Source organism: Dipodomys spectabilis, unplaced genomic scaffold (genome assembly GCF_019054845.1).
Source record: "Dipodomys spectabilis isolate Male_0828 unplaced genomic scaffold, ASM1905484v1 ptg000293l, whole genome shotgun sequence".
In the NCBI taxonomy this organism is placed as follows: domain Eukaryota; kingdom Metazoa; phylum Chordata; class Mammalia; order Rodentia; family Heteromyidae; genus Dipodomys; species Dipodomys spectabilis.
This window is the reverse complement of record NW_024870970.1, coordinates 646,555-669,907: the sequence shown is the minus strand read 5'-3', so window position 1 is coordinate 669,907 and position 23,353 is coordinate 646,555. Positions and strand designations below refer to the sequence as shown.

At 35.4% G+C, this 23,353-nt stretch overlaps 1 pseudogene; it reads right to left on the bottom strand.

Annotated features, from left to right (window-relative positions):
• Positions 1–13,821: 13,821 nt before the first annotated feature.
• LOC122126943 lies at positions 13,822–13,921 on the bottom strand (annotated as a pseudogene).
• Between the last annotated feature and the right edge of the window lie 9,432 nt (positions 13,922–23,353).

Below are 23,353 nucleotides of genomic sequence, written 5' to 3'. Positions count from 1 at the left end.
GTGACAAAATATTCCCTTGAGAAAGATATAGAAGGCTGTCAGCAGTGGTAAGTAGTTCAGATAATTTTGAAGCATTTAGAAATGCAAGTTCAAGTATGTCAGTTTAAATAAAAAGTATGTAAGTGGAAGGGGAAAAGAAGGGGAAGAGAAGAAAATAACTGACAGCAGATCATTTTCCCAAGTTAGAGTATAAAAAGACATAATCTTTAACTTCCAAGTTAAAAAGAGAACAATATCATACCTCCCATTCAATTTAAATTCTTGAAAATATTTACTTGGCTTTTTCCTACTTTAATGCTCCAAAATAAATGAAGACTTATAAGTAAAGTTATGTGATGTCCATTACTTCACCTTGAACACTAACTTTGTTTTGCCCTCTTTTCTCAATTTGCACTTGGAAAATAGTACCTAAGTTGATGATGTTGTGGCTGATTAGAGTCAGAGTCAGGAGCTTCTACATGTACAATTATCTCAGCATAGTTTAAAGCGGATTCCGCCCCCCCCCAAGATATCCAACTACATTGTCTGAAGCTGTACTTTGAACACACCCTAACACCTGAGCTCATAATTTGAAATTACACTTCAGCATTTCCTTTGCACATTCTACGTTGTGCCGTTGTCTTTTTTGCACATTCCATTTGAGTTCAGAGTTGCTCTATTTCCATTTCATCTGTACAAACTGCTAAGAACATTGTTCAACTACCACTTCTTGTTGCACATGCCCAGTCTATGTATGAAGGTACTTTGTCCATGTTAAACAATAGGGTAGTACTCACTCTCTGAGGAGAAAAGTTCCACAGTATAACACTATGCCCACATTAGAGGATTTAGAATTTAAAGAATTTTGAGACAAACAGTGATATTAGAATTGAAATGCACCTTAGGGACATTTTCTTGGAGCTCATTAGTTTTCCCCGGAGAAATATAAATATTCACAAAATCTGGAGCCAATTAGAAAGTATCCGAATTAACACTAGATCCTAGATGTTGTGTTAGTACTAGTCACCATTGTATTATTGTTACATCAGAATCCTTCCCTACTTGCAAATTGGTATGAGAAAATGAAAGAAAGGCATTAAAGCAAAATGTCATATCTTTCTAGGCATTTAATCTTACTGGTGAGGGTAATGTCTGAACTCTTCCATTCAATAAAGTTTGAAATTTATAAGAGAACTTCCTACATATAAGAATTTCTGGCAGGTTGATTGACACAGTTATTTCAGCATGGAGATATCCCTAACAAGAACTAGAGTAAAATAGAATATATGACAGTTATGATGTGTCAATGGCTATTGAAGCATTTTCTTTTTTTTTTTTTTTTGGTCCGGTCGTGGGGCCTGAACTCTGGGCCTGAGCGCTGACCCTCAGCTCTTCAGCTCAAGGCTAGTGTTCTACCACTTGAGCCACAGCGCCACTTCCGGCTTTTTTCTTTTTGCTTATGTGGTGCTGAGGAATCGAACCCAGGGCCTCAGCCATGCAAGGCAAGTGCTCTACCACTGAGCTACATTCCCAGCCCCTGAATCATTTTCTATTCTAAAGAAGAATCAATTCCAGGAGTCTTCAGTCACATCAGTAAAGCTGTATGTTCAACCTAATACTTGGTGTTACTTTTCCTAGATTTATAATGAATAGGCTGATAAGATATCCAAGTATATCTAAAGATATTTCAATAAAATTCCAAACTGATGTGGATACATGGGCCACTCGTTGGAACTGTAGGACAAATTAGATTGGTTTGTGCTGTAGTTCAATCTATAAACTCCTGGCTAAAAAAGTATTCAAAAAATATTCACAGAATACCTCTAAGTAAAGTTCATGACAGTTATATCTGTATAATTCTTCTAAGGTCAGGATAAAAGCATTTGTTCCCAACATTTAAAATCAACAGGTTATGTTGAATTCATGGATCCAGAATTTTCTGGATTCACATTCATATCTCAAAATTTTATCAAGATGACTTTCACCAAAACACTTTTCTTATTGAACTTGTCTATGTCCTTTTACTTTTCAAATCGAAATAGCATATTTCCTTCAAGATGTTCCTGCAAATTTTTTCCTTCCTTTAATTCTGTCAATCTCTGTTTACTACGTTTTTGTTTCCTTATGTATCTCTTTCTTCAAATCTTATCCACACTGGTACTCGCATTGCTCACACTTGTGTCAGAACTTTCCTTTTCCTCTTCCCTCCAATAATGCCCCCAATTTTATTATTCTTTTTTCCTATTCATGATCGTGGATATTTTGATGATGTCTAAACAGACCTGTCTTTGCATCTGTTTAATATAAACTTTAGAACTATCAGATATTTTCCCCCTAAATCCATTATTTCCACCTGTGTTTCTTATCACTAAGATCATCACTAACACAGTTACCAGCCAAACGTGTGGAAGCTCTTTAGATTTCTTCTTACCCTTCTACTCCCTCCTATTAGATAAGATGAATGATCAAGATTTACTCAGTTTTTTATCACTAATATGATTTCTTTTTTTGGAGCTTTTATGACTTTCTTTAATTGTGAAAATACTGTACAGAGGGGTTAGATTTACATGGGCAAGATAATGAGCACATTTCTTATAAAGCATTTTAGCCTCCTTCTTTGTTTCCCCTTCCTATCCCTTCCCATCCTCCCCCCACCCCACACCCAATCCTCCCCCCCACCAAAGTTGTACAGTTCGTTTTTGACATAATGACTTACAAAATATGATTTCTCTGTACTGCTTTTTATGCCCCTAACACCAGAATGTTTCATTTACTCATCACTGTCACCTAGTCCAAAAACGACCATTTCGAAAGTACGCTTTTCCCCCATAGTCTTTTCATATTGGTCCTCTCTATCACCAAATTACTCTCTTTGTAAGCACCCAGAGTGAAGAGCTCAGACACATATTCTAGTATCATTATTTACTCACTACATTGATTGTTGGCCTTACATTTCTCATGTGTAAATCAATGTAATCTAACAGAAATAATGAAGAATATATTTGTTGACTTCTAGAGCAAGAATAAAGAAAAGTGAAGAGTCCTTACATTTTCCACTTTAACTTACAAATAAGGAAAGAGTCACATTCAGTTTGTTGGTATAAAGTCACAAATTGTTTCATGTAGAAATAAAAATAAGTTTTACCTCCTGGCTCTAAGGCCTATGACCTTTCTAGGTAACTACAGATATGAAAGTGGTATTATGTAAATTGTGCCATGTCTTTACAGCTGTATTAAAGAACATACTCAATATATCATTTGAAAACATTGGTTACTGAATAGTATCTATATGAGAATGTTATTTGAACTAATCCCACTAAGTTGAAAATAACACTTTAGTCCATCAAAATGTGGAAACAAACAATTTTATTTATAAGAAAATAGTACCATCAAGAAAAGTGAGTATACATTAGAGAGACTGCAGCAATTAGGGTTTTTACGGTATCTGCCTGTTTATGTGAATGTATTTATTGATATTGAAACTCTCCTCTTGTTATTCTTATTGTATGTAATCCAACGTTGTTTATTACTATGTATTCAATGTGTAAAGTTTTTTCCTTTTCAATCACACCAATGACATTATCAGGCTACACTGTGGTCATCATCGTATCTATCAAAATTATTATTAACATCATAAGTGCTAACAATTGAAAGTCTGATATGTATCTATGATTTTGCGATTGTCTTTTGATTAATAATTTTAATGTTACCACTGTGCATGCATCCATATTAAAATTTTGAACAAATAAACAAAAAAACTAAAGCATATCGGGTAGCTTGACTATGTGCTTATAACAAATTATGGAATAGATTTTTGAAGTATTGCAAATTCCTAACCAGTATGAATTAACTTCCTCTCTCCCCATCACCACACACAAGTATTTATGAGTTTGAACAGAATTATTTCAAGTAATATACTGCAAATTTTACTATAATATCATGTGTATATCTGAAATTACCTGGAACGTAATAAACTCTACATTCTATTGAAATATTAGTTATTTTATTCTAGGAAACTTTCGGAAAAATAGAGTGTATATCTTTGAAGGAAAAGGTAAAAAATATTAGTATAAAAATTTTAGAGGGAGTCTGTCTTCAGAAATATGTATATATACATATATATATATATACATATATACATATTTATTGTATGTAGAAAGACATACATTTTTAGAGATTATTTTTCATCAGAAATATATACGTATACCTAAATTTATGTGTAGAATGATGTACATTATAGTGAAACAAAAATCTTAAAACATAATTAAAATTTAAAAAATTCATCAAACCAAGTGCCATTGACTCATGCCTATAATTCGAGCTATTCTGGGTAATGAGATCTTAGAATTGTGTTCAAAACTATCCCAGTCAAAAAAGTACTTGTTAGATTCTTATTACCAATTGACCACTAAAAACAGGAATTAGCTCTATGCCTCAAGTTGCAGAGTGCTGCCTTTGAGCATAAAAAGGCTTAAGAACAATGCCCAAGACTTGCAAACAACAACGAGAACAACAAGAACAAGAACAAGATCAACAACATATATCACATTAATTTCATAAAAACATCTTTTAACTGCTGTGAACATTTCATAGAAAGCTTCTTAAGCCTACCTGGCGGGGGGGACTGGGTGGGGGGATGGGGGTTTGTATGGAAAGGGATGGGAAGGGGAAACAAAGGAGGAGGCAACAGTTCTTGATAAGAAATGTACTCATTATCTTGCCCATGTAATTTTAACCCCTCTGTACGGTATTTTCACAATAAAAAAAAAGAAACATGAATATATGCCCCTGGAAAATTTTAAATAACAATTATAGAATAAAGTTCGTTTTCGACATAACGACTTGTACATCTCATTGTTGCAATGGTTCCACCTGTATCCCTATTTAATTGTAACACTCTGTACAGTACTTTCACAATAAATAAAATCTTCTATTTTAATAAAAAGTATAGAATATTTACCTCTATGTTAAAGACATGACTATTTAGGTTGCTTAAGATATTTAAGTAGTGTTTAGGAATTAATAATAATGATGATATATTGGGTCTTGTCATTTATTCTATTTTATGATAGTAATAAAATGATATTTGCAATGATTATATAAAATTTCTCTTGTTTGTTATTTGAATTATAATAAAAGATAAACATTTTTAAATATTTCCATAGGAAAGGATCATTTTAATGGTATCAATTCTTTTTTAATTTCAAAACAATTAAGAAAATTATTCCAAGGCTGGTTTGCTCTAAGACTATATTTGTTTTCTTGTTCGAGTTTTCATATGTTAGTAGAAATTAAAATTCCAAAAATTCAATGGATCTTGGCATTCAGGAACATCTTCATAGATACTAATATTGGAGTTCCTTAAGTGGAATTGTTTTATTTCATTTATTATTTTCACAAATAAATCAAGATAATTGTGTATTTTGTTTCTTTTCACTGCTATTGGCTCTTATCTTGAGAATACTTTTTTTTAGCAAAGAAGAGGAAAGCAATTGGATTGAGCAAGTAACATGGCTTTCATAAAATGTTCATGCATAGATTTGGGTCTTCTGTCATTTGCTAAAAGTTTCTTCCAGAATATGTTATCAATTACTCATAAGTGATGCATGATTCCTAGATATTCCAGTTATCACATACACTTTTTGATTGAGTTATCTCTGTATAAACTCCAAAAAATCCCCAAATAAACAAAATAAACAGAATCACATCTTTGTTTTAAAAACTGTAGTTTACCAAGAATTTTTAGCCAACAACGAAACCATCTTTTTAGGTATTCTGCAATTTGTGTGAATTATTTTTAACTATATATATATATATATATATATATATATATATATATATATATATATATATATATATATATATATATATAGCTGACATGAAATTCACATGTAATTTATTTATCTCCTTTTATTGTTTACATTTTAGTGCTTTGGAAGTGAAGGGTACAATCAGACGTTTTCCAAGCCTAATTTTCACAAACTTGCATTTCTTCAAATAGAAATGCTGTAAATTTTATTGAACCCTAAGATATGTATTTAATTTTTTTTTCATGCATTTGTTTCTAACGCATTTATAAGATTGTTTCTTTGTTGCTTTGTATGTCCCTCCCCCACAGTATAACCCCTGCTTTCACTGTATTTGATGTCGGTATAATTTGTGGAGGGGAAGGGGAAAAATGAGTCGTTTAAATAAGGATACAGCTGGACCCGTTGCAGCAATGAGAAGTACAAGTTGTCAGGTCGAAAATGAACTTTACAACCTTGGTGGGGGGGGAAGGACTAGGTGGGGGAAGGGGAGGGCTGGGAAAGGATGTGAAGGGTAAAAAAAGGAGGAGGCTACAATGTTTGATAGGAAATGTACTCATTATCTTGCCCATGTAATTGTAACCCCTCTGTGCAGTATGTTCACAATATTAAAAATAAAAGAAATTAAAATAAATAAAAAAATGCTTTAAATTTTAGAACAGACATTAAAATAGATACAAAATTAAGTTACAGGAATTTGTCTTCCATATATCCTTTATAGTGTGTCTTTTCAAAACTTGTTTTGGGGATTATTTCCAGATTCTCACACATACTATTCAAGTGCACTCTCAATGAACTACATTCCTTGTCCAAATAAGTTTTTTACTTCTCTTTACTAATACATAGAAGTGTAATGGCTGGATCATATACAATTCTCTTTGACCTTTAGAAGACTTGAAAACTTGCTTGCAAAATTGATTGCAGTATTATACATATCATTCTGCTATCTAGAGTATATCAATTTCTCCGCAAATGCATTACTATATTTTCTGTCATCTTTTTATATTATGGTCATAGAAATGAGTTTTATTTTTATTTTTTCTTAGTTACTAAAGAGGAGCTTAATTCTTTTGCTCTTCTTATTGACCATTAATTTACATATATTCTTTAAAGAAATAACCTGTTCAGGAAAAAAATTTATATGTAATTAGAAGATATAAAAGTACTTAAGACTCAGGATCATTGTCGAATTAACCTTTTAGCAGTAACAAATATGTACCCTCTATCGGTTGGATAGGTTTTCACTTCTTTCATAGAATTATGAAAGGTCATCAGTTGATATTAACGCGTTTATTCTTGCTTTTCTTTAGCCACTAATGTTTTCCATGTCAAATGTTTAGAATCCTTTACTGATCCAATGTCATGAATTTTTACATTTACATATTATCGGTTTTTATATCTCACATTTAGTTTGATAATCATTTTTTATTTCAAATTTTTGTATAAGGTTTAAGGTAGTAGTCCAAGATCATTCTTTAAATCTAGAGAAGCAATAGTGCCAATACACCTATTTAAAATTCTATTTTTATTTGATAAAGTTCATGGCATCCTTTTAAAAATCTTTTAACCATAAAACTGAGAATTTATTTTTGATAAATCTGTTACATTCTTCTGTGTGTCTGTTCTTATAGTAGAGCTATTTTCTCCTAACTACTAAACATGGTAATAAGATTCAAATCTAGTATGAGAGCTCAAGCTACACCATTTTACAAGATTGTTCTGAATGATCTGTATTCCTTGAACTTACATGCGAGTTTATTGAGGAGTGGACCAATATCCAATAACATAGTTACCTAGATGTTTGATAGTCACTCATATTTTGCACCTTGTGAAAACACAAGGCCCCAGATATTATATATAGAAAAATGTCTTTAGAGAATGCTTGAAGCCACTAAAATTAATTTAGGAATGAGTTAAAATTTAGATAACATTACAGCATAATAAAGCTGAATGATAATGACTTGAGAGCTGTACTACAGAGGAGAGTGAGAGGGGACAGAATGATGGACCATATAGGAGCTGTATGCCATTAGTATTTTGTTTCAAAAGACAGAAAGACTACAAAGAAGAGAAGCAGGAAAATAATCAACATGTCCTGAAACAAGTTTCTTTTTAATCCACCTAATTGTGTGGGCTGAGAGTCAGAGAAGATTGGAAAAATAAAATAGAAAATAAAGCATTCTGTAGACATCTTACAATGTAAAGAAATTGTAATAGGAATATGATAATTATTTTCCAAAGAAATAAGAGAAAGAATAAGTAAAGTCTAATGGCAAAATGAAGAGAGAAAGAAGCAAAGTAAATCCTTTATCAATAACAAACACAAGTGTTTGAAAGTGGAAAGGCAGTAGAAATATTCTAAATAAAAATAAAATTTGCTAATGTGGATAGAATATGGATCACATTTTATCATATATAATTTTGAAAAATCACTAGTAATGAAAATTTAAAAGTCATAATTTAAAACACTACATTACAACTAGACAGTATAGTGCAGTGGAAAAACCTTGGCTTAGCATATGTGAAACCATGGATCTGACACCCCCAACATTACAAAGTACACACAAAGCACACACACACACACACACACACACACACAAACACACAAACACACACACACACACCACGTACACACATTTGGAGTATTGATATTATCATATTAAACAGAGGAAATTATCACAAATAGTAAAAGAAGGTTAATATGTGAAATAATAATATTGCTCATACTATTTAAAAGTTTAGGAGAAATAAAAGACAATACACTTGGATTCTTATAGATTAAGTAAATTGAAAATTAAGAAATAGAACAGATGAGAACCTTTGCAAACAAGTTTTAAATAATAAACATTTTGAAACATGTATCGTTTTATTTTGACAAAAGATTGAGGTTACTGGTGTTTTAACTCAAGATTTAGAATATGATATCCAGGTGCGTGCTCCATATCTCGCTATCGATGGCTATATCTCTAATCATTTCACTATGGATATTTTTAGAATAAGGTCTCATAGTTTCCCAGGCTCTCCTGAATTACAAACCTATTTGCAGTTCCTCCTATAGCTAGAAAATGAAGCCACAAATCACCATACCCAGCTCAAACATTTTTAAATTCAAGCACAAGAAATTAAATTTTCAAAAAGTGACCAGGTAATGAAGCCTTTCTTAATAAAGTATGTGCTTCTTGAAATTACAGTTAGTATTTGTTACCTGTTTTTGGATGTTAAGGTATATACTTAGTTTGGTGGGGATTTCAACTTGGTGTATTGTTCTTGCTAGGCTGGCATCATATCAGTTGTTAATTTTAGGATAGGGGTTCCCTTTCCACAAGAACATGCACCTGATCTGTCCTTTTAGCCTTCCCATCATCAAAGGCATCAGAGTTGCACTATCTACCATGGCTAGCCAAGATCTTGCAGTCCTTCCAATTCTAGTCTCTAGATAGTGCAGGATGGTGGAATTGATCCAATGCACTCAGCTATAGATTAAGGAAGTCCACTAAAATGTGGCCTGGGTTCTGTTCTCAAGCCTTCTAAGTAGTTAAGAGTACATTTGGGAGCCCTGCTGCCAAGCAGTAAATATTTTTAAGCAATTAGACCTATATGACTTAGACTTGTGATTACCTCAGGAAAAGTATAAAACAGCAGTGAAGCATAGAGGACAGGCAGCATTTTAACTAGCTACTCAGAGACTGAATCAGCTTAGCTAGCTACTCAGGAGGCTGAGATCTGAAGGCCACTGTTCAAAGCCAGTCCAATCATGACAATACATGTGATTATCTCCAAAGAACCATAAGTGGAGTAGTGGCTCAAGTGGTAGACCACTATCATTGACCACAGAAGCTTTGGGATAGTGTCTAGGCACTATCAAGCCTCAGCAATGAATAATGCATGCATGAGAAATGCACATGCGTGTGTGTGTACACGCACATGTGTGCACGCACACACACACACACACACACACAAATGAGTATTTCAATGCAGAGTTCTTTATTTTTTTACCTTGCTGTACTTTATTTCCCTGTATCAGTCCACCAATTAACAAAGTCAGCTAAGCATCTATTTACATAAAACTCATTATGTTTCTCTAAAGTCTACTCTCTTTTTGGAAGCCTGCTTTTATTTGATATAAAAGTTAATTATTCAGGAGGTCAAGTAATCTCCCTCAACTCTGTAGTGTTAGCTGATTTTTTAGGCTGTCCCTAGCAATATGTTTCTGTGAAATCCTGCATCAAGCAGCGTATTTCATTCACGAGAAGGGAAGCCTCTGTCAAACAATTAGTAATAGGTTTTTCTCCTCCTGGCAAGCATCTGAGTTTTATTATATTGGTATAATTCATGATAAATCTGTGAATGCCAAAGACTGCTGTGAAAATAAAAAGACCCTTCTCAGTGATTAGCATTTGTATACCATTCATAGATATGAAGATGTTTAAATATTACTGAAATTGCTTTGGAATAAATAAAGTTCACCTTGACTATCTTGAGAAAGAAGAATTGGTTTCTCAGCACTTTAGGTAAGAACTTGAGTGAAAGAAACCAAAGGAAAAGTGAGGAACGACTGAATACATATATTCAAATGAAACAAACCAACCCAAGAAAACACAAATTAATTCAGTACTCAAGAACCTGCAGGAAATGCAAAGATTTATTTAAAAAAATCAGCTATGATAAACTTATGAAAAACCTGACTATATGGAAGTCTACCGTTGTGAGGATAGTGGTTAAAGCCCAGACTGGACATAAAGATCTGTACACAATGCCAGACACCTGTTATTCTAAATTCCAGGAAGAATAACATCAAGTGGACTGAGCCCATGATCATACACAAATAGGAAGCCAGATTCTATCTGAAAATTATTCTGTATAATTTAGGGCTGGGGGCATGACAAACTGGTAAGAACACCCATTTAGGAGACACAAGACACTAAATTCAAAATCTAATATTATGGATGTTAAAGAAAAAAGCTATGACTTCAAAGAATTGGAATAATTGTAAGATTTGAGTATATGTGTGGAGAAAAATCCATTAGAGAGATAGAGTGAACCCATGTTGCAATGCTTTCTACTTAAGTGATAATGTTATGTGGTACTCCAGACATAACAGAGTTACCTTGCAACGGTAACTGAGCATGGATGTGCATTTGGGTGATGAAAATACTCTATTTACACAGGTATTAATTAAATAGATTTTTTTTTAGATTGTAGTTTTTGAAATAAGAGGCTGGGTGATATCCCTGAGCATTTTCTCCACATGTGACCACTTAATTTATTTTTAATTAATTAATTACTTAATTAGTTTCATCCTAATACTAGAGCTTGAAGTCAGGGCCTGGCTCTGTCCCAGAATTTGTTATTTTTTGTTTTAGTTTTCTCAAGGCTAGCATTTCACTGCTTGTACCATAGCTCCATTTCTAGCTTTTGCTGGTTACTTTCAAATCAAAATCTCATGGACCTTTTTTTCTTGGTCTGGTTTCAAACCACAATTCTCAGATTTCTTCTTTCTGATTAGCTAGGATTAAAGCCATGATCCACCAGTGTGGCTTCTAATTTTTCCTCTATACTTATTTAATGCACATATTTAGATAATAATGTAAAACTAAGAGTATAGAAGAAAGATGTACAGTCATGATATTGTCCTGTCTCAAATTCAAGTTAGTAATATAAATTTCTTCCTAAGACCATACAAAAAAATACCATAATATAGTGTCAGAGAACTCACTATTGAACAGATGAGCTTTAAGAGCTTTCTAATAGATCGATTATTTATTGTTACTCAACATTAGGAAAAATGTATAATGCAGTAAGTAAAATAGAAGTCCTTTGGAAGACTACTTAAATTCCTTGTTTTTTTAAAGACACTTGTTTTCATCTAAAAAAAATAGGCCTGTCTATTGTCTTCATGTGATTTTGATGATTGAAGATGCTTAATGAAAAGTCAAAATGTATTAGTAGTCTTTTGTTATCAATTCTGACTTTTTCTTTTTGGAGAATATAATGATCAAAACAATAGTTCAGAATCAGCAAGCAAGAGTTCAGAATCATGCTTCCAGTGCAAGTGGGTCACCAGTAAGTAATCCTCAATACCAGTTTCCACAAAGTTTTCTCACAGATACAATCGGCCTGCCTTTTCTAGCTGCTTTTGTAGCCTATACCTATTCCTTCATTGTACAGGAAAAGTGTGATTCAACTGATTTCAGATAGATCCGATACTAGTACTATTAAGGATTTAGATTCTTATGTAGGCTATTAAAAAGGTACTTACTAATTTCAACTAAATACATAAATTCTATTTCCATCTTTTTTAAAACAAATTTCTGCTTGTTCTATAAATTGATCAGAGGCATGGATTTTGTGGATAGCTCATCTCTCTCTTTCATGGCTCTCATAGATAATATGATTGCTCCATAATTATCCTTATTTATATTGTTTTATATTTTGGGTTGCATCATTTCACTTTCTGCACTGCCATTTCCCAAATCATTTATATAGGAGGCGTTATTTCACATTTTCTCATTCCTAGAATAAGTTGCACATGAAGACACCACTGGTCCTCATTTTCAGTCTGTACCTTTGAATATGGAGGAACATCTTTCCTCTGCTCTCCATTTATTCCCTAATCTCCAGTTAGAATAATTTCGAATAGTAAAAATGGAAAAAGAAAATAAACCATGGTGAAAAAACATACGCAGAAAATTCACCAGATATTTCTGACCAGTTCAACCAACATGAACTATTAGGGAAATACATGGACACCTCATTTCCACTGGCACTCAAAGTATCTTGTTAGGCAATTCTGATGAAGATGAGGAACAAGATGAAAAAGTGAGGAATGTCAACAATTGCAAGAAAAAAAATGGAGAAAGATCCAAGCAAATTTCTTCCTTGGGCTGCTGAAAATAACCAGCTTACTACAGTGCAGAGAATACTTTCCAAAAAGGCCACTCATGTGAATACTAGGGATGACTGTGAGTATACCCCTCTTCATCGGGAAGTCTACAGTGGACACTTAAACATTGTCCGTGAGTTGGTGGCTCAAGGGGCACATGCAATAACTGCAGATGGCTGGACACCCCTGCACACTGCATATACGTGTAATAATACCAGAGTTGCTTCTTTCTTCTTCATGATGCAGATACCAATGCCCAAACTAAAGGCTTCTTGACCCCCTTGCATCTTGCTGCTGGAAATTGAGATAGCAAAAATACACTGGAACTGTTGAACCAATATGTCAAACCAGGTCTGAAGAACCACTTGGAAGAAACTGCATTAGATATTACCAAAAGGGGATAAGTATGTATCACTACCTCTTTGAAGTTGTGGAAGGCTGTATAAATTGTTCTCTTAAACCCTAATGATTCGGTAAATTTTCTTAGATTTCAAAAATGTCATTAATTCCTTTGTGTCAACCCAACATATTTTCACAATCCAAATAACAATATCTTATAGCAACAATTCACGGATTCTGTGGAGTTCTTCGAAGTGAATTGCCTGCTTTTGATGTCAAAATGTATTCAAGAGTTTTTGTGTACATCTGTAATTATTTATGCAGAGTTGTGATTTTGTTAATCAGAAATAATTTTCACTTATCTTTTGAAATGAGTAGTATAGAAACTAAAGATATTTCCGGTGTTTGTCTGAAAAAGTATAATTTAAAATATTCTATATTCTATGTTTGTATAGTGTCCATAATCTATTTTATTCTCTCCTAGATATAATACATTGAATTCTACATGGTTTTATAAAATATAGGTTCATTAATGTGTCCTTTCAGATTGCATTCCATATAGAAACAGCTTAAGATTCTTTTTTTTTCCCGTAGGTCCTTATAGTATTATATTTCTTTGGGATAAAACGACAATGTTGTCTAATTTCAAAAGTTGTGTAAAGGTTATGCTATGTAAAGGCCTTTCTAAGGTGAAAATTGAATACATTGATGTCAAAGTAACTTTTAATTATATGAATTATGTGTATTGTTACACTTGTAATTTTGTAATCAACTTTTTAATAGCTGTTTTTCATTTCTTACATCTGAAGAATGAAAAATTTTGAATACTTCACAAATTTTCATATCACCCTTGTACAAGTGCCATGTTGTTCTCTGTATTGTTGTAATTTTGGTATACAACCTGCTGAAGAATGTAGTACCCTGTTAAATTAAGTAGTTAATGATGAAATATTTATACAGGCTTATATGCTTAGGAGCCTATTTGTAACAAGGAAACCTTATTGTTCCTAAAAATGCTATTAATCTTATTTCCCTAAAATTCTGTGAATAGTTGAAAAAAATATGTTGTTCAGTTGATTGCTCACATTTGCAATCTTTTTGTCAATGACTATTTTAAGTCTTTTTCATTTAGAATTTGATCATATTTTCAAGTATTTATAGCTTAGTCCAAAGGAGACGGCTTTTTCAAGTACTTATTTATCCAACTGTGTTAGCTCTGTGAAGCCAATGGATTCAAAGTAAGCCTTGTTTAAGAGCTACTTCTAAACATATGCAGTTGAAATTTTCCCAAATGAGGTCTTATTGGCACAAATGTCTACCTCACCCTTTACCCTTCTTCCATGTAGGAACAGACCAACCAGAATATCTTACTCTGACAGCATAGATTGTATTACTGGAACAAAACTAATCTTAGTTACAAGGGATCATAGAGAGATTAACAGTTCAGCCAGAACTGTTCATACTAGAAGGCATTTTATCAAAATATGATTGTTTATGATACCTACCATTTCAAAAGTAGCTAAAGCCAAGAAAGTGAAAAATTGTTCACATGCATGATTACCTAATGTCTTGGCCTGTCTACCTTCCAACCAGGCAGGAACTTACACTACTGCCATTTTATCACCAAATATTTTCTTAGTTACAAGAGAAGTCCATATATTTCTCTTCATTATTAGGCCTAAAATTGGTAATGTTTTTTATTATTTTATTTTTATTATTATTTTTATTGTGAACATAATGTACAGAGGGGTTACAATTACATGGCCAAGATAATGAGTACATTTCTTATCAAGCATTGCAGCCTCCTCCTTTGTTTACCCTTCACATCCCTTCCCAGCCTCCCCCGACCTCACCCAACCCTCCCCCCACCAAAGTTGTAAAGTTCGTTTTCGACATGACAACTTGTACGTCTCATTGTTGCAACGTGTCCACCACTATCCTTAAACGACTTGTTTTTTCCTTTCTCCTCTACAAATTATACTGACATCTTAAATGACTTGTTTTTTTCCTTCTCCTCTACAAATTATACCGACAGCAAATATAGTGAAAGCAGGGGATATAATGTGGGGGAGGGACATACAAAGCAACAAACAGATAATCTTATAAGTGCGTTAGAAACAAATGCATGAAATAAAAAAAACATTTAAATGCATATCCAAGGGTTCATTTTCCTAACATCACATTATCTGACCTTTTCTGCTTGACTCATACATATACTAGATATTGCAAATAAGAGAAACCATGGGACCTATGTTTCTTTGGGCTTGGCTTACTTCACTTAATATAATTTTTTCCAAGCCTTTCCATTTCCTAACAAATGGGGCAATGTCATTTTTCCTAATGGAGGCATGGAATTCCATTGTGTATATATACCACATTTTCTTGATCCATTCATCTACTGAGGGGCATCTGGGTTGGTTCCAGATCTTACCTATGGTAAATAATTCTGCAATAAACATAGGTGTGCTGGTAGCTATAGTGTGGTCTTGTTTGTAAATATTTGGGTAAATGCCCAAAAGTGGGATTGCTGGGTCATAGGGGAGCTCTATGTGAAGTTTTTTGAGAACCTCCATACTGCTTTCCAAAGTGGTTGAACAAGTTTACACTCCCACCAACAATGCAGTAAGGTTCCCTTCTGTCCACATCCCCTCCAGCATCTGTTGTTATTAGAGTTCTTCATTTTGCCATTCTAACTGGGGTGAGGTGGTATCTCAATGTTTTTTTGATTTGCATTATCACCCTGCATCAGAATCAACTCCAAATGGATCAAAGAACTCGGAGTCAAAGCAGACACTCTGACAACATTACAGGATGGAATATGAGAAACCCTAGGTCTCCTTGGTTCAGGCCTAAATTTTCTGAATAGAGACCCAGAAACACAACAAATCACAGAAAGATTGGAGAAATGGGATTGCATAAAGTTGCAGAGCTTCTGCATGACACAGGACATAGCTAGCAAGATCAATAGAAAGCACGCGGATTGGGAGAAGTTCTACATTAGCCATACATCGGACAAGGGTCTCATATCTAAAATATACTTGGAACTCAAAAAATTAAATCCCCAACAACAAATACTCAAAGAAACAACTGCCCAATAAATAAATGGACTAAAGACCTAAAGAGAAACTTCTCTGAAGAAGAAAGAAGGATGGCCAATAGACACATGAAGAAAAGCTCAACCTCCCTAAATTGGTAATGTTTTAAAAAGTGTTTCCTCTTGACTCCAGGCTGTAAATCTACAAATGGAAAACTTTAGGTTTAACTCTACCAAACACTGAGGTAGAGATAATGGAATAATACTTTAAAACAGAGCTGCCTTTGATACCCTAACCACAACAGAACAATGCAAAACATGAACCTTTTCATTATATTATATATAGTTATGTATTTTACATTTATATGTGATCATTTTATATTTCACACTATGAAACTTACTAGAATTAATTGATAATTTGACAAATAAATTGATATTTATTCCAATAAATAGAATTAGAATATAAATAATTAGGTTTAGAATATATATCAGAATATAAAATATATCAATACAATATTTTAGGTACAAACTTGTGATACCTTCTAAGTGAACATGGCTTTCTGAATTCACATGGCCAAAAATGAGTGTTGTTTTCCTCTAATCTACATGGGATTTTATTCTGCTGTTCTGTTTATTGTTTTAACTCGCTGGTCCCAAACTGTTTTTCTCCATATTTCTGAAGCATTCCTACTGATTATGCCCAAATTTTGCTGATATGATGCCTAAAAAATAGTTCTCTTCTGTAGGACCCATGGGTCCTAGGATCTCAGGTCCCAGTTACCTGTATCATCAGATTACAGAGGCAAGACTTCTCACCTAGGCCCATGCAACATGCCAACAGAAAGTAATTGAAGAGCTATCTGGTCGTTAATTGGACATAATCAACTCCCAGGCTTTCCTGCATGGTCTGGCTTGTATGTCCTGCTCAGCTTTCTCTCTCAAAGCTGGAGCTCTACCGTCTGGGCCACTGCTCCACTTCGGGTTCACTGGTGGTTTATTGTAGATAAGAGTCTCACCGAGTTTCCTGCTCAGCTGGCTTTGAATGGCGATCTCCTGAGGAGGCTTTAAGTGGCTTTTCTCAGGGATTCACAGAGGAGCCCTTTCGCACCAATCCTTAGTCTAAATCTCGAGAGGTACTAGAGAAAAACAGAAACAGGAAGATGCTTCTAGTGTGTTCTAGATACTTAAAGTTGGAGACACAAAACACACATAATGATTAGATCATTTTATAGGCAAAAGGAGCAATGCAGACAGTATGAGGATCACTCCAGATTTCAGTCCTCTCATCCTGAAACAGTAAATTCACTGCAGCTCAATGCTAAGTGACAGAACTGGCATATCCTGTGAATATTTGCTCCAAAATACTGTGACACTCATTTCTCACGTTAGGCCTCAAACTTGTGACCAGAGAAGAAGATGAGGGGAGAAAGCAACTATAATAAACATTGAGTAGTTTACTTATAAATTCAAACCATTGGAATGACCCTGCTAAGAAGTCAGATTGTCCAGATTAAAAAATGAAGAAGAAAGGAAAGGTGTCAGTGGCTGCTGATTGTAATCCCACCTCCTTAGGAGGCTGAGATGAAGAGAATCTTAGCTTGAATCCAGCCAGTGTAGGAAAGTCTATGACACTGTTACTTCTAAGAGATCACAAAAAAACCAGAATTGAGGCTATGACTCAAGCTTCATGTACTACCCTTGAGCAAAAGGAGCTCAGGGACAATGCCTAGGCTCATAGTTCAACCTCAGGACCTGCCCCCTCAAAAAGAGCCTGTACTTCCATGTCATTGTCTATGTATGGATGTATTCCTATAGGTGAAGCTCCATAATAGCTATGATGAATGGCACCAAGCTAGGAAATTTGTATTCAATACAATAATTTCATAACACAGAGACGACATCTTTCAAGACAGTGCATGTTCCAGGGAACCCCTCACTGTTCCCAATGTAACCTGAGGGTTTCTCTGCATCCCAGGCCTGCTGGAAGAAGTCTCTCACATTGTGTGGACAGGCAGACAAAAGGCCTCACTCCTGTACAGCTGGGTAACAAACAATTCCACCTGAGCCAGTTAGTGAGGATGAGTGTGGGCGTGCTCTGAAGGTCAGGAGAAAAGGGTCTCTGTACCCCAAGCTATCTCTCTCCCCAGTGCTCTGTTTTAAAAGGAAGCTTTCATTTGTGCCACTGTCCATGGCAGATAAAGTTATGTGCACTCATCCTGCCTTTGTGAGACTATGTTTTTGTGTTCAGATAAAGTGCTCAATATAATTCAGGAGTACTTCTGGCAGACAACTAGGGCACTGAAGCTAATGAAATGTTTCATTGCCAGCAACGATGGGCCTATGATGCCTCTCCTAGGTTTGGGAAATCTAAGCACATGTTGGATATCACAAAGCTTCCTGTCATCTAGGGCTGGTGAAGCTCATCAGGTTTTGAAACCTTTGACCTCTCCTTGTTGGGCACTGGGTGGCTAGGTTTTGATCACAAGGCCTATGTGCTGAGCAGGAGCACAGTGCAAAAGCCCAGTGCTTTACCAATTTGTGTAACAACATCACTTCTGGTCTGTGAGTGTGTGTGTTTGTGTGGGGGGGGGGGTGGGGGGTATGGGTGTGTGTGCATGCTCACACATACATGAGTCCTGGAGCTTGAACTCAGGACCTGAGCACTGTACCTAGTTTCTCTTGTAGAAGGATAGCCTTCTTCCACTGGAGCCACAGAGCCACTTCAGGGTTTTTCCAAATGATATGGTCCTGAGAAATCAAGCCCAGGGTTTCATAGATGCAAAGCACTCTATCCCTAATGCACTTTCCCAGGCCTCTACCTCAGGTTTGTGAGTGTTTTCTGTCTTTTGTTGTTGTTGTTGTCAGTTGTAGGAGTTGAAGTCTGGGCCTGGGTTCTTTCCTTGAGTTCTTCAGCTCAAGTCTTGTGCTCTACCACTTGAGCCACAGCGCCACTTCAGGTTTTCTGGTGGTTCATTGGAGCTAAGTGTCTCAAAGACTTTCCTGCCCAGACTTGATTTGAACCATGATCCTCAGATCTCATTCGCCTGAGTAGCTAGGATTACCAGCATGAGGAAAATCACCCTGCTTCCACTTCAGGTTCTTAGTGGTGAATTGGAGATAATAGTCTCATGGGACCTTTTGTGTCTGGGATATTTTGGAACCCAGATCTTCAGATCTCAGGTTCCTGAGAAGGCGGGATGAAAGACCAGCTACTGACCACTTGGCCATGGCTTCTGCTGCACGGGGGTCCATGGTTCCAAGTGGTGAAGTGCTAGCCATGAGCCCTAGAGGTAAGGGTCAGCACCTAGAACCCAAGTTCAAGGTTCATGACAGAAAAAAAAGGAAAACATTTGTCCGCAGAAGACAACTCACTAGTCTTCAGTAATACATAATTTTGTACTTGCCATGGGAACATATCTGAGCCTCAATATTCTTGTCTGCATAATCATCTCAGTTGTGGATCCCTTACAAGGGCACGATGTAAGAATGCACCCTGTGAAGGACACAGTGCATGTCACTCTTTGCATGACTCAGCACACAGCATCTTGTGAAACACTTAGCACCCAATGCAGGACTCAGCACACTGCACCCTGTGAAGGACTCAGCACATAGCTCTGTTCCACAAGCTGTCATTAAAATTAGGGTGCTTTCATCAATATCACCGTTCTTTAAGGAAAATTTCACAAACCATACAAGTTCACATCTAATGGTTTAATGGGGTGGTTTTTTATTTGGGGGAGGTAGTCATGGGGCTTGAACTGAAAGCATGTGGATACTATTCTAATAATATTTGCTCAAGGCTAGAGCTCTATGACTTGGAGCCACATTTTGAAGAGTCTCGTAGACATCCTGCCAGGACTGGGGTTTAAACACCCGGAGCAGCTAAGATAACGGGCATAAGCCAGGATGACATGGGTAACCCATGGAGCTGGGTTGCAGTGGTTTACATGTGGCTAAGTCAGGTTAGGTGGCAGCTGTCAGCACCACGCACCTAGCTTGCTCTGTAATGAGGTATTTGAAGTTCTGTCCTTCTATAATTGCAGTTAGAACATCCTACCTTTTTTTTGGTGGCAGTCCTGGGGCTTGAGTAAGAGCTTATACACTGTCCTTAAGCATTTGTGCTCAATTGGTTGAAAGATAACATATCTTCCTGTTTTTCTATTTATGTGGCACTGAGGAATTGAACACAGGGCTTCATGATTCTTAGGTGAGCACTGAACCACCGAGCTCCAGGAGTGAACAAGGTATAAATAGATAGAGATTGCTGTATATAAATATTGTAGACACAAAAAGAGAGATGTCTGCATATTATTAAATTATAGATATTAGTATCAATTCTTAGGTATTAAATTATATCTCCATTTAATGATGTGTCCCAGTTAACAATTAATAAAGCATCAATTAATAATTACTCAATATCAGTATTGTTTATCATATATGTACATATATCCATACATATAATTAATATTTCATAGAATGAGACAGATGTCTATATATTATTGAATTATGCATCATGTGTTACTACCAATTATTAGGTATTTAATTATGTCTCCATGTAATTTTTATTCTGTTAATGCTTAATAAAATATTAATTAAAATTAATGTACTTCCTATACTTATTGTGTCTAATTTTATCCTAGAATTATTCACTACTAATTCAATGTTTATCATTTATTGTAGTGACAATTCTTCCACCTATGACATTTTTTATCTTTATTACATCCTATTACATAGCATATAGATTTGCACACAAATTATACATCCTACCTAACACTGAGCACTTTCACAGAAAAGGAAATCATGTGTCACACTCGGCTTCTCACTCCAAGATTACATTTTTGGCAGTGCTGGAATCTAAACTCACGGCCTAAAAGGCTCATTTCATGAATGGGTTACTGCCAGCACAGCAGCCTCTAGCCAAATCAGCTGCCAGGCGGTCCCCAGTCCCTGACATCCTGCCCCATATGTTGACTCCAAATTGTGCTTAGTGTAGTTATTCATTTTATTTTTTTTTGGTTTATACATTTGCAATTTATTTTATTGACTGCTATTATGCATGGAATATTTACAGCATTTATTACATAGGATATAGATTTGCCTATGTATGAAACTTCATACCTGACACCCAGGACTTTTACCGAAAAGGAAAACGTGTCACCATGGGCTTCTTACTGCACAATTCAATTTTTGTGAGTGCTGGCATCTGAACTCACAGCCACAAAGCCCAATTCATGAATGGGTGAGTGTCAGCACACCAGCCTGGGGCATATGGAGCTGACAAGCAGTTAGTTCCCAGCGCCCGAGATTAAGTCCCAAGGGATGACAAAATAAGAACAGACTGACATGCAGAAGGTAGTACACAAATAGATATAGATATTTATAGAGTGCCAATGATGTCTATACATTATTTAGCTATATAGGCTGCATTCCTACCAATTTTTGGGTATTTGCCTCCATGTAATTAATATTATTGTTTTCATACTTAATGAATTATTAATTATATTAACCACTGTCCCTAAACTATTGCATCCATGTAATTAATAGTATTCTCTTAATGTGTCAAAAAATATTCATTAAAATCCATCAGCCTCCTAAAATCAGTCTCTAATTTAATAGTAGTATCATTCAGGAACAACAAATTCAACCTTGACATTCATAATTTCCATCGGTATTCCTGTGAATAGGAATGAGACTGTTAGCATCTCCTTCCACTGGTAAGGGTCAGGACTGGGCTTCGAACACAGAGCCTATTTTGCCGTGTTGGCCTATGGCTTCCTGGGAAGCCCACCAGACTTCAGCAATGCCAGGTTGCAAACACTTTTCAGCTGTGTCATTCAGACCCAGGATGATCACCTTGAAAAGAAAAATGTTGCCGTTTTTTTTTTTTCTTGTCAGCCTTTGAGGACCCAGGTTCGGCTGTGTGTCCAGTGGCTCCAACCCAGCGTAGAGTGATCAAAGCTGAGGCAGAGTTGCCATGCCCTGAGTTCAAGCCCTGTCCTTGACAAAGTAAAAATACACACACACATACAGACATACATTAAAAATATTTAAAAAATTATGAGGCTCCTTTGCTTGGAATTCAGGCCATTTTTCTGCCAGGCCTGGGATTTGAACTCAGGGTTTTGGTAATTCTGCAGCACTGTGGGGGAATAGGAAGCTCACCGAGCTGGAAGACAAGAAATTCAGGCCTGATCCCAAGGGCTAAATTCAAGCCCTAGCACTCAAAAAAATAATATTCATATACATTTTAAATACATGAGTTATATTTACATAATCATACTTACTGCATATGGCTGTTAGTGTAGTTATTCATTTTATTTTGTGTTTTATTTATTTATTATATATTTTAGAGAGTATGATTACATGTATAACATTTTTTACATCCTATTACATAGGACACAGATTTGCCTATGTATTATACATCATTCCTTAGACCCAGCACTTTCACTGATAAGGAAAACAAGTGGGACAATTGGCTTCTTCCACCAGGATTAAGTTTTGGGCAGTTCTGTGATTTGAACTTCGGTCCTAGAAGGCCAACTTCATGAATGGGTCAATGTTAGCACACCAGTCTGATTCAAATGAAGATGTAGGACAAATTTGAGGACCTGAGATCAAGCCCTAGGAGTGGTCAATATATAAACAGATAGATGTGTAGATTCAAGTGTGTGTTTGTGTGTGTGAGTGTTTACATATGTATATGCATCTATAAACAAATTTATAGAGAGACAGATAGACATTTATGTAGATTCTAATGTATAATTCTATATAAAAAGTGATGTCCATATCTTATTTTTATATATTCTACTACTACCAATTATTTAGTCTAAAATTATTCCTCCATTAATTAATCACGGTAGGAAACTTAATAAAGTATTAATTAAATTAATCAATGACTTATATTTATTTCATACAATCTTATACTAGAATGACTAGCTAATTAGTAATTTAATTAGTACATTACAAACATTCTATTATTGTTCCTATAGATAGGAACGAGTTCTCTAGGAACTTCAACCCTGTAGGTGGCAGTCCCAGGATCGAACTCAGGGCCTAGGTTTCTGGGTTGGGCTCAGGCTTCACTGACAGCCCACCAGCCTTTGGCCGAGCAAGGTCTCGTACAATTTTCAAGCCGAGTCATTAAGACTCAAGATGGTCACAGTGCTAAGGAAAGAAAGGTAAAACTGTTGTGTAAAACTTCCTGGTTTTTCCTCTTCCATCTTGGTTAGTTTTTTTTTTTTTTTTTTTGCCAAAGCTGGGAGTTGAACTCTGGTCCTAGGATCCCTGGATCATCTGTGGGTGTAAAAGCTG